At 39.1% G+C, this 12,500-nt stretch overlaps 1 protein-coding gene across 2 annotated transcripts in view; it reads left to right on the top strand.

The window, feature by feature from the left end:
- The window catches only part of LOC123506765 (glypican-5-like), a 237,394-nt gene that overhangs the window by 174,204 nt on the left and 50,690 nt on the right, over positions 1 to 12,500 (top strand). The gene's annotated exons all lie outside the window — the stretch shown is intronic.

The raw sequence follows: 12,500 nt of genomic DNA, 5'->3' as shown, positions 1-12,500 counted from the left end.
CTCCTCCTCCTCCTCTTATAAGTACACATATTTACGACGCAATGAGATTATAGACCCAATAAATTTGTCTCCTTAAATAAATTTTTACATGACAACAAAGGATTAAAAGAGAAACAAACTACCTTCTCATGACGGCGCTTGGAGTGACTATAGATACAACTCAGACCTTTAAACTTACTAATAAACTTGAAATATAAAGAGAGAGCAAGAAGGAGAGTGTGGGAGAGTGTGGGGGAGTGTAGCGGAGGCGTGTACGTTTCAGATATTGGCAAGTAGCGAAGAGAAGGTTTGCATCTCACCTGTGTCCTCCCTACACTCATTAGCAGGTGTCTAGGCAGGTGATTAACGAGGCACGCGGGCTAATTAAGGTGCAATTAGCAGGTGAAGGTATACACGCACTCCGCTTCCCTCCCTCCTCTCAATCCAAACACGTGGAGAGAAAATAAATAATGAGTTTTAGAAGAGAAGCGAATTCCGTGGCGTCTTTCATTCATTCATTCTCTCTCTCTCTCTCTCTCTCTCTCTCTCTCTCTCTCTCTCTCTCTCTCTCTCTCTCTTCAAACTATACTGCTTCTTCCAATCCTCCCTCTCTATTTCTCTCTTCCCTCTCTCTCTCTCTCTCTCTCTCTCTCTCTCTCTCTCTCTCTCTCTCTCTCTCTCTCTCTCTCTCTCTCTCTCTCTCTCTCTCTCTCTCTCTCTCTCTCTCTCTCTCTCTACTCTTCTCTCCTTCTCTTTACCTGGCGGCTAGACACTACTCTTCCCCCTTCCTCTTACTCCTCCTCTGTCCTCCCGCACCTCCCTCCTACTCTCCCCTCACCTTGCCTCTCTCCCCATCTACACCTGGCTTCTCCCACCTCTCACCTCCCCTTCCCTCGCTCGCGGCATATCCCCTTTATCAGTTTTCACCCACCACGTCATGGCACTCCGCCGCGATACAGGGTAAAGCTGACCTCACCATGGGACCCTTGCCTTACCCCTACACAGGCACACCTTACCCGACTCCGCAGGTACGCTCGCTCCTGTCCCGTTGGTTTGCTCCTTGTGCTCGTGTGTCTTGTCTTTGTTCCGCCCGCTGGTTTTCTTTTGGTGTTTGAGGGTATTTTTTTCAGTAGTTATGTCGTGTTTTGATCTTCCTGTTCTGTTTATTTGTATTTTCTATAGCAATATGTTTTTGTCCATTGGTTGTTTTGTTTAGTATTTTTATTATTATTATTATTATTATAGGTAGGTTCTTGATTGACCACACACATGATTAATGGATAAAAAGATGTCTTGAAGATTTCCTGATTAGACTAAATGTATATTCAAGTTATATTAAAACGGTGCGGTGTGGTGCGATTGTTTGACAGGTTCGTCGTATCTCAATCTATCGGTACGTTTTCTCCTGTCTAGTTACTTTATATTTTTGCATCCATACCTTCCCCTTATTGACAGGTATTCTCACTAATCACCTTCACCTGCATACAAGTAAATCACAATTCTCTCCACTTCCTTCCATTTAATTCTGTCTACTCCAGCGACTGTCTCTCCTGTCTGGTTACCTTAAGTTTTTACAGGTGTACCTTGCCCTTATTGACAGGTATACTCACTTATCTTCACCTGCATACAAGTAAATCACAATTCTCTCCACTTCCTTCCATCTAATTCTGTCTTCTCCAGCGACCGTCTCTCCTGTCTGGTTACCTTAAGTTTTACAGGTGTACCTTGCCCTTATTGACAGGTATACTCACTTATCTTCACCTGCATACAAGTAAACCGCATCTCTCCACTTCCTTCCATCTAATTCTGTCTTCTCCAGCGACCGTCTCTCCTGTCTGGTTACCTTAAGTTTTACAGGTGTACCTTGCCCTTATTGACAGGTATACTCACTTATCTTCACCTGCATACAAGTAAATCACAATTCTCTCCACTTCCTTCCATCTAATTCTGTCATCTTAAGCAACTATTGGCTAGTATTCGAAAACGTACTGCTCTCTCACCACGACTATTTTTAAAGGCCACAGAGATGCTTGGCCAGGTTCTCTAAAGTGCTTCCCCTGTAAATTATTTAGAAAAATCCGTAAATTCGTCATAGCAACCACAACAATACATAGAAACCAGTGGAACTTGAACCAGAGCCCTTGGAATGTAGTGAAAGGGCAGCGTTCAAGTGTTACAGTGTTCTTAGTCCATTTAACTTTATTCCTTACTTTCACCCCTTCTCGTCATCCTATCGCCCTATCGTCCGCCCTTATCACTCCTTATCAATATCTACAGTAAATTTAAATACTGAAATAGATAAAGCATGCGAGGCAGGAATTTAAATAGAAAGAAATAGAGAGGGGGAAGATACGAGGGAAAGCGTGGAAAATGGAGAAGGAAAAATGAGGGAGAGATAAATATAGATAATAAGAGAAGAGGAAGAAGGAAGGAAAAGGAAAGGTAGAGAGAAAAAGAGGGAAAAAGAGGAGTAAGTAGGGCGGTGTTGGTAACGACTCTCCCTCCTCTCCCTCCCTCTCTCTCTCCTTCTCTCCCTCTCCTCAACTTCTCTCCATTGTCAGCGGAAAAGTTTGACAATATATCTGTTCCTTTGTATGTTAGAGAGAGAGAGAGAGAGAGAGAGAGAGAGAGAGAGAGAGAGAGAGAGTGAATAACTTTGGAAATAAACGTTGTTGTATATAAGAGGAGGAGGAAAACAAAAGAAGAATGATTTGATAAGGCAATAAAGAAAAAACTAAGATCTCAACCACTCTTCCTCCTCCTCCTCCTCCTCCTCCTCCTCCTCCTCCTCCTCCTCCTCCTCCTCCTTCTTTTCCTGTCATAAATAAATAAATGGCCTTAAATTTTCTATTCAATAACACTAAAGTCACCTATTCTTTATCATTACGTATTTTTGCCAATAATAATAATAATAATAATAATAATAATAATAATAATACATGCGAACGTAAACAAAATAACAAAACATTTTTCATTTCTTTCCATTTCCTATTCATGTATTTGTTTTAATTTACGTGGACTTTTTTTTAATTAACCTTATTATTTTCTCTTTCTTCTCCAGGTACGTGATGTAACCCGAGGGAAGAGGAAGAGGAAGAAGAGGAGGAGGAGGAGGAGGAGGAGGAGGAGGAGGAGGAGGAGGAGGAGGAGATAGTGGTGAAGGTGGTGGTTCCTGTGAGTCATAATTCTTGAAGTGAGTGACAATAATGTTTAAAGTTATGTTATACGTAGTTTTAGGAGGTGAGAGAGAGAGAGAGAGAGAGAGAGAGAGAGAGAGAGAGAGAGAGAGAGAGAGAGAGAGAGAGATTATGGTAGCAATCTTATTTGTAGTTAACGTAAATGGAGATGAGAGGCAAGAGATAGGAAGGAAGAAAGAAAGGGAGGTAATGGAGAAGAGGAGAAGAGGAAGGAGAAGGAAGAGGAGGAAATTAACCATAGAACTAGAAAAGAGAGTAAGAAGAAGAAGAAGAAGAAGAAGAAGAAGAAGAAGAAGAAGAAGAAGAGAATAGCAAAAGACAGAGAAACGAGAAAAAAAAATAGGACGAAGAGACGCAGACACATAAATAAAACACATTCAGATTAGATGACAAATAAAACAGGAAACAAAACAAGAAGAAAGAGAAGAAGAAGAAGAAGAAGAAGAAGAAGAAGAAGAGGAGGAGGAGAAAGAGGAAGAGGAAGAAGAAGAGAAGAAACACAACATGATACTTACCTGTGCACCTCTTACCTCTCCCTACAAATTTAATTACCTGAAACTACAAGTGAAGGGAGGGGAGAGGAAGAGGGGAGGGGTTGAGGGGAGTGTTACCTGCATTACTCGTGTTACCTGTGCATTGGGGTATTGCATGCTGGGAGGACAGCTTGCATGACTGCCTGAATTATGACCAGGTAAGGGGAAGGAGGAGGAAAGGGGAGGGAGAAGAGGGGATTATAGGAGGCTGGGAGGTGAGGGGAGGGTGAGAAGGCGCTGTGGAAAAAGGGTAAGAGAAGAGAGGAGAAGGAAGAGTGGAGGAAAGGGGAGATAGGAAGAGAAGCAAGAGAAAGTGTAAGAGATAGAAGAGAATGAATGGAATATGGGTCGAGAGAGAGAGAGAGAGAGAGAGAGAGAGAGAGAGAGAGAGAGAGAGAGAGAGAGAGAGAGAGGAAGTGGGTAATTGTAGGTTGTATTATTCGGTAAGACGTGATGGTGGTAGGGTGGTGGCAATGGTGGTGGTAGTAGTAGTAGTAGTAGTAGTAGTAGTAGTAGTAGTAGTAGTAGTAGTAGTAGTAGTAGTAGTAGTAGTAGTAGTAGTTGTAGTTGTAGTAGTAGTTGTAGTAGTAGTAGTGATAATAATAATGATAATAATAATGATACTAATAATAATGATAATAATAATAGTAATAATAATGATAATGGTAGTAGAAGTATTTGTAGTAGTAGAAATAGTAGTAGTAGTAGTAGTAGTAGTAGTGTAACAATAATAATAATAATAATAATAATAATAATAATAATAATAATAATAATAATAATAATAATAGTAATAATAATAATTATAGTAGTAGTAGTAGTTGTAGTAGTAGTAGTAATAATAGTGATAATTAAAGGAGAGGGAAAGACCAGCTGGCTATGACTGGTGAAGGGAAACCGGAAGTAGTACTGATGGTGGTGGTTGTGGTGGTGGTGATGGTGGTGGTGGTGGTGAAGGTGGTGTTGGCGGCAGGGGAGGCTCCATAAAGCTTTAGGGCGGCCGGTAATGGCACGGTTTGCCCTTCTGGCTCTCCTGCAGTGCCTCTCCTACTCTCTCTCTCTCTCTCTCTCTCTCTCTCTCTCTCTCTCTCTCTCTCTCTCTCTCTCTCTCTCTCTCTCTGCTTGCTTTCCTCTCAACCTCACATTTCCTTCTCGTTGCAATTTTTTCTCCTAACAAGTTTTTCCAATTTCCACATTTCCTTCCCGTCTCTCTCTCTCTCTCTCTCTCTCTCTCTCTCTCTCTCTCTCTCTCTCTCTCTCTCTCTCTCTCTCTCTCTCTCTCTCTCTCTCTCTTTCAGCAGTACTCATCCTTCCTGTATTTACGTGGAGAGAGGAAAAGACGAAAAGATGAAAGGAGGGAGAGAGAAACGGAGGGGAGAGGAATAAAAGAACTACCTTTAGAGGATATTTTTACCTTGGAATATTTACATAACACGATAAAAGCTGTGAAATGGTATATATATGCAGTTGGTCAAGGTAGTAGTAGTAGTGGTAGTAGTAGTAGTAGTAGTAGTAGTAGTAGTAGTAGTAGTAGTAGTAGTAGTAGTATAAATTATTGTTCTAGGTAAAGTTACTGTGATTATTGTTGTAGTTTTCCATTTTTTTTTTCAATTAGAAGTTTTTTTTCAAGGTTACGTAAAAAAAATCGGACAAAAAGCGAATAACATTTTCATTTACATCCTTTTTTTTTTTTTGTTTGTTTGTTTTGTTTTCTCGACATTTGAAATCCTGTAGCCTTTTATAATGAAGTGATTTGTTCCCTCGTAAGGATGATTTGTCAAAAGCTACAGAGATAATTAATCAGATTCGCGTGGGAGTATTTTTATCTCATACGGTGTAAAATACTCGACTTACACTGTGATATACAACTCACTGAAAAATGCAATGTAAGAAATTTTTATAAGCGTCTGGATGGAAGAGAAGTAATAGGAAGAATATATTTTACAATCTCTATCCATTGCAACGTTTAGAGGTAGCTATAGAACAAGTAGCAATGTCTCAGAGTGGTCGGCAATTAAGGAAAACTGTGCCAGACAAGAGTGAAAGGCTTAAACTGTCACTGGAGTCACGAAAACACTCTGAGAAACTTTAACAACTTCCTGTTAAAAGTGGGTTGGCTCTCACCTGGAAATATTCTGGAAAATGAAACCTAATCTCGCAATCTGTCAGTAATTATGGGTAGTCAGTAGACAGGAGGAGTAAAATTATCCTCTTCAATACTAGGACACATTTTTTTACCTTGGGATTTGTGTACGATAAGACCATTTTTATTGACATTAGGAAGGATCTATGGAGCTCAGAAGATTAACGGCCACAGTTTTCATTATTTTAATCCCCCCCATAAGTTTCTGTATAAAATCACCAAATAGTAAGCAGAATGAATATGGAAACCAGTCATGGTCTTCAAGGAGTTAAGGGAAGGCAGTGAACAGTGTTGTAGTGAAAAGATTGATACATGATTCCAGACAGTGCATTTATTATTTTTTTTTTCATCCTGTTTCATTTTATAGAGAGACTGTTGATGGGGAGTATTCTTCAACTGTAGTATCTTTCTTCTCGTTTTCTTTAGTTTTGTTAGTAAGTTGTGATTTTTCTCCTCGCTCTAATTAAGTTTGAAATAAGGAGAGAATCTAGTGTCTTAATTTACTGTACATTTTTAGGAGTTTTGCAATTTCTTCTACTCTTTCCTTGTTCATTTCTGTAACCTTCTTCTTCTTCTTCTTCTTCTTCTTCTTCTTCTTCTTCTTCTTCTTCTTCTTCTTCTTCTTCTTCTTCTTCTTCTTCTTCTTCTTCTTCTTCTACTACTTCTTCTTCCTCTTCTCCTCCTCCTCCTCCTCCTCTTCTTCCTCCTCCTCCTCCTCCTCCTCCTCCTCCTTCTCCTCTTCCTCCTCCTCCTCTTCTTCTTCTCCTCCTCCTCCTCCTCCTCCTCCTCCTCCTCCTCCTCCTCCTCCTCCTCCTCCTGCTACTACTTCTTTTACTTCTTTTTATCTTCTTTTCATCCTTTTCTTTTTCATCTTTTTCATTCATCTTCGTCATCTTCGTTTTCTTGCCTTTATATCCTCCTCCTCCTCCTCCTCCTCCTCCTCCTCCTCCTCCTCCTCCTTGTCTCCATCGCCCGGGAGTAACAGTCGGCTCACTGCAATACTTCCCTCTCCCAAATTTCCAGCGAGGTTTGGCGAGGCGAGGAAGGACGTAGGTTTCTTTCATATCTTGGCGAGTATTCAGGGGCGAGGCGCGAAGGCTTGATGTTTGCTTACGCTTGCTTTATTGAGAGAGAGAGAGAGAGAGAGAGAGAGAGAGAGAGAGAGAGAGAGAGAGAGAGATCAGGAAGGCGTTTTGTGACTCCTTGCAATAATCTGCTTCTTTTCTCTCTCTCTCTCTCTCTCTCTCTCTCTCTCTCTCTCTCTCTCTCTCTTGCACCTGTTCTAATTAACCTTCCTCATCTTACCTGTACCTTCACGAAGTTTATGGTTGCTAGTTCATCTTAATATTTTTATTAACGAGAGAGAGAGAGAGAGAGAGAGAGAGAGAGAGAGAGAGAGAGAGAGAGAGAGAGAGAGAGAGAGAGAGGTCACACAGGACACCTTTAATACTCTTGTTGTGATGAGTATTGCAAACTTTATATATCATTAAATTCCTTTTCCACTTATTACGTCCAATTGGGTTCACCTTTTACATTATTATATTCATTTTTTTTTTTTTATTCTTTATTCCTTTGCTTGTTTATTTCCTTGTTAGTTTCAAGTGTGAGGTTCAAGTACACTCACCTGGCGAACTTATAAACTGAGAGCGATAAAGATGTGGTTTTACTGAAGATAATGAGTACTTTCTACCAGACAGCTAAAGAAAATGGATTACCGCTGCGAGACAAATTCAGTTGAGTTAGACCCTTAAATGGCGGGGAAGAAGACGGGAAAAGAAAACGTAAACCAACAATGTTTTTTGGAGAAGAATGATATTGCAGATGTGTTTGTATTTCATTCCACCGTTTGACAGAGGTAAAGGAGCGCAGACAGACGTAAACACACACTTCTATACGGTAAAAGAGCGCTCCTTAATACCGAAAGGGCGATACAGGATAAACACACACACTATACGAAAATATCTAATAAAAACACATCACATATTGTCTAAAGGGAAGGGTAGCAGGTTCTATCATGTACTTTTATACGAGTGATCCCTTCAGTACTGGGACGCATTTTACCGAGAGTTTTGGGTATGATTTGACGATTTTATTGACACTAGGAAGGCTCTATGGAGGTCAGAAAATTAATTTATCTTCCTTGGGCGTGTCTTTGCAAATAGATGTTAGGAAAGACTGGCCATACCTGTAAGAGCTAAAAAAAAAAAAAAAAGAAGGATCATGATAAACTAGTTAAAAAAAGGAACATGGACGTAAAATAAAGCTGTAAATGAAAAAGGACATCATTGTATCTCCCTGAATTGCTAAAAGAACTTTGTGAGACAGGCTCGTATTATTAAAAACTTTATTCTCTCACTAGACAAATATTTAGAGTTTAAAAAGGAACATGGGAGTAAAATAAAGCTATAAATGATAAACAAGCTCATTGTGTCCCTCTAAATTGCTAAAAGAACGCCGTAAGACAGGCTCGTATTATTAAAGACTTTATTCTCGCACTAGACAAATATAAGAGTTTAAAAAGGGAACATGGGAGTAAAATAAAGCTATAAATGATAAAGAACCTCATTGCGTCCCCCTAAATTGTTAAATAAAAACGTTATAAGACAGGCTCGTATTATCAAACACTTTATTCTCTCACTAGACAGTAATATAAGAGTTTAAGAAAAGGTAGCATGATTATAAAGTAAAAAAAAAAAAAAAACAGGAACATGGGCGTAAAATAAAACTATATATGATAAAGGAGCTCATAGTCTCTCCCTTAATTGCTAAAAGAACGTTATCAGACTTTTATCTAACTAGACAATAACATAAAAGCCTACTGAGACAATTCCCGGTGTCTTAGAGGGCTTCTGTTTACCATTGTTGATGTAGAGTCTTTGTTGAACCACTTCCGCAATGATTAAGATAACCTCGAGCCAATTAGACGCTACAGAACACGTGTCATGATAACGAAAGGAAGCCAATGACAAATTTTAATCTTTATTCCTTCAATACCATGACGCGTTTTCGTATTCATTCTGATTTACTATTTGGCGATTTGATACAGCTTCAGAAACTTATGAGGGGGATTGAAATAGTGAAGACTGTGGCTATTAGTCTTCTGATCTTCGTAGACCCTTCTTAATGCAAATAAAATCACCTTTTCACACCCAAAACTCATGGTAAAAACGCGTCCCAGTACTGAAGTGGTTAAAACGCCCTCGAGCCTGTTGAAAATAAAATAAACGTAGAGTCTAGACACACAGGCGCTTCGGAACACGCACCATGAAAACAAAAGGAAGCCAATGACAAAATCTTATCTTAATATCCTCGCTTAAGACAACAAATGGCGGTGAAAGTGTGGGTCACCTCACGATTAATGTGTTGTGATGGATGGAGAGGTGGACGCAGGGAACAATTAGGCCAGGTGCTAATGGCTCTCACCGCACCTTATCTTAATTGAACTATGCTAATTAACCTGTATAAGCGAGGGGCGAGGTAGGGAGGTGATGCAACTCCTTACTTGTGGTTGCCTGAGATTTGTCTTGCTGTTCATCTCTGAGTGATTTTTTACTTATTTATTTTTTTCATTCATAATTTCCATATATTCTTATTTCATTGATTATTTTATGTGACCATGTTTTTTTCTGTCTCTTTATTTCTAACCTTCAATGTTATTTAGTATTGTGTTTATCTATTTATTTATTTGTTCAAATTGTTAATTATTTTCTTCTTTATTGATTGTGTGTGATGGGTTTCAAAAGTATGAATAGATAATGTCATTTAAAGAATGCCTATTTGTATTTTACCAAGAAAAATAACAAAAGGAATGAAGCAATCAGTAGAGTCACATGAAGAACAAGAACGAGACAGGATAAAAGAGAACAAAAGTAACAACAACGATAATGATAATAATAATAATAATAATAATAATAATAATAATAATAATAATAATAATAATAATAACAAACAAACAAGAACCACGATCACTAACAACAACACCACCACCACCACCACCACCACCACCACCACCACCACCACCAACAACAACAACAACAACAACAACAACAACAACAACAACAACAACAACGACAATAACAGCGAACAATAAATCCCAGCGGGCGAGTCGTATTGTCAGTTTCGGCTCCGTGAGATTTCGGTCCGTGTGCATCTCCGTTTTCTTCAGCAGGGCGAGGGAAAAACTCAGGGAAATATCTAGGTCCGCTCACTTCTTATTAAACAACACGGACATTCTGTATTCCCCGCACCAGCAGCAATCCGAAATTTACGACGCGCGAGGAGGCAAAGAAAGGAACAAGAGAGAGAGAGAGAGAGAGAGAGAGAGAGAGAGAGAGAGAGAGAGAAATATTCGAAGGCTGGTTCATGGATGATTCACATTCTGCAAGATTCTCAGGGAAACTGGAAAAAAAGATGGCAAAAAAGCAGAAAGGAAAAGAAAAAGAAGAATGGTGTACTGTAGGAAGTTGTTGTTGTTGTTGTTGTTGTTGGTGGTGGTGGTGGTAGTAGTGATAGTGGTGGTGGTGGTGTTGCTCTTACTATTGTTGTTATGTCTTGTACACTTTCTGAAATGAAGAGATTGTTTGCATTTATATTTGCATCTGAGAGAGAAAACAACAATTGGAAACAAAACAAACTGCAAACAAACACTACAATAAATAAAACCAGGAAACAAACCAGGATTCCAATCATGCATCTTGGAGTAAACAATAAGAATACATCGAAACCTTTACATTGTTTACGATACAACCAGAGAGCAAACAAAAATAAATTGAATAGAGAGAAGGAGGAAAAAAACAACACATTTATACCAACTTCTGGAAATAGATAGACGCCGAGGGACAAGAAACATAACAAGCAGATATTGATGTTTGGACCAAGACGTGTTTACTGTGAAAGGAGAGCAAGAAAGAGAGAAAGTTAGAAAAAGAAAAATCTGATGAAATTCACGAAGACAAGTGTGAACAACAACACGAATAAAACTTTTCGTAGACTCGAAGAAACGCAGAAGATAAAAAAAAAGGAAAAGAAAACTTAGAAAATGACTCGCACTAGAAAATGAATAAAAGTTAAATTCTGCCATTCCTATCTTCCACGAGCGTCTGAGAGAGAGAGAGAGAGAGAGAGAGAGAGAGAGAGAGAGAGAGAGACACGAGGGGAGGAAGGTAGGACGGGAGGCATCACACAAACTTTTCCTCGTAAACTAAAGAAGATACACAAACACCAATACATACAGCACCCCTCATGTGACCCCTCTGGAACATCCCAAAAAAAGAGAGGAAAAAAGGCTGAGTTCCCTCGTTTCCCCTCAATATATAGTGCGTACAAGCGCCCTTCATATAAAAAATAAGGGAAAAAGGGGAAAAAAGTACTCACTAGCCTCGTTTCCCCTTCCAGACTACAAAAGAGGAACTACAGGAGAAGGAATAGAAAAGAGGGGAATAGGCCATCACGGGTAAATGTTATGAGGGGAAAAAATTGAGATGAAATCAAAACAATGACTGTGATGTGGTGAGAGTGGTGGTGGTGATGGTGGTGTTAATAGGTATAAAATCTGCCCCAAAAAATAGTGTTTGAAATAGTTGGAATGATAGTTAATGGTGTAATGGTGATAGTAAGTCTTCTAAAAATGATGATAATAAAGAATTTTGTTAATGGTGATGTTTGTTTTGTAAGAAAAGTGGTAATAGTAAAAATATTAACGCTTTCAGTAGCATGACGCGTTTCCACATTCATTCTGATTACTATTTGGTGATTTTATTCAGCTTCAGAAATTCATGTGGGGGATTAAAATAGTGAAGACTGTGGTTATGAATCTTCTCACCTCCATAGACCCTTCCTAATGTAAATAAAATGGTCTAATCGCACACAGATCTCAAGGTAAAAGTGTGTCCCAGTATTGAAGGGGTTAATGGTGATGGTATAATGCCAAAAAAACAATGATAACAATAAAATAATAGTTAATGGTAATTGGTTAGTATGCAAAAAATAATGATAAGAAAATGAAAGTTAATATTAATGGTTAATAGATGGAACCAAAAATAAAGGTAAAAATTAAAATGGTAATGGTGTGAATGGCAGTTAATGATGTTGATTTTGGTGGTGATGGTGATTATGATAGTGGAAGGTGATGGTGATGGTGATGAGTGTCTGCCAAACTAATGGGAATATATAATGGTAAAAATGGTTGATTACATAGTTATTTCTCTTTTGCCTTTACCCTTAACATGAATCTCTCTCTCTCTCTCTCTCTCTCTCTCTCTCTCTCTCTCTCTCTCTCTCTCTCTCTCTCTCTCTCTCTCTCTCTCTCTCTCTCTCTCTCTCTCTCTCTCTCTCTCCTGCAAAATAAACATGTCAGTCTAATTGTCCAATCCCTTTCTTTTTATCACGTAATCCCTCCTTCTCTCTTCTTCCTCCTTTCTTGCCTTTCTTCCTTTCCTCCTTTCCTCCCTCCTTCCTTCCTTCCTTCCTTCCTTCCTTTTCTCCGTCCCTTCCTCCTTCCTCCTTTCTCTCTGGTATGAATTCTGCCAAGCGTAAATGCAAGATTACTTTCCATAGGACGTACGAGAGAGAGAGAGAGAGAGAGAGAGAGAGAGAGAGAGAGAGAGAGAGAGAGAGAGAGAGAGAGAATCGTTATTTTTTTCTTATTTTCTT

Source organism: Portunus trituberculatus, chromosome 20 (assembly GCF_017591435.1).
Source record: "Portunus trituberculatus isolate SZX2019 chromosome 20, ASM1759143v1, whole genome shotgun sequence".
NCBI classification, from domain to species: Eukaryota; Metazoa; Arthropoda; class Malacostraca; order Decapoda; family Portunidae; genus Portunus; species Portunus trituberculatus.
Note: the sequence above shows the minus strand (reverse complement) of the source record. Positions and strands in the feature narration are given on the sequence as shown.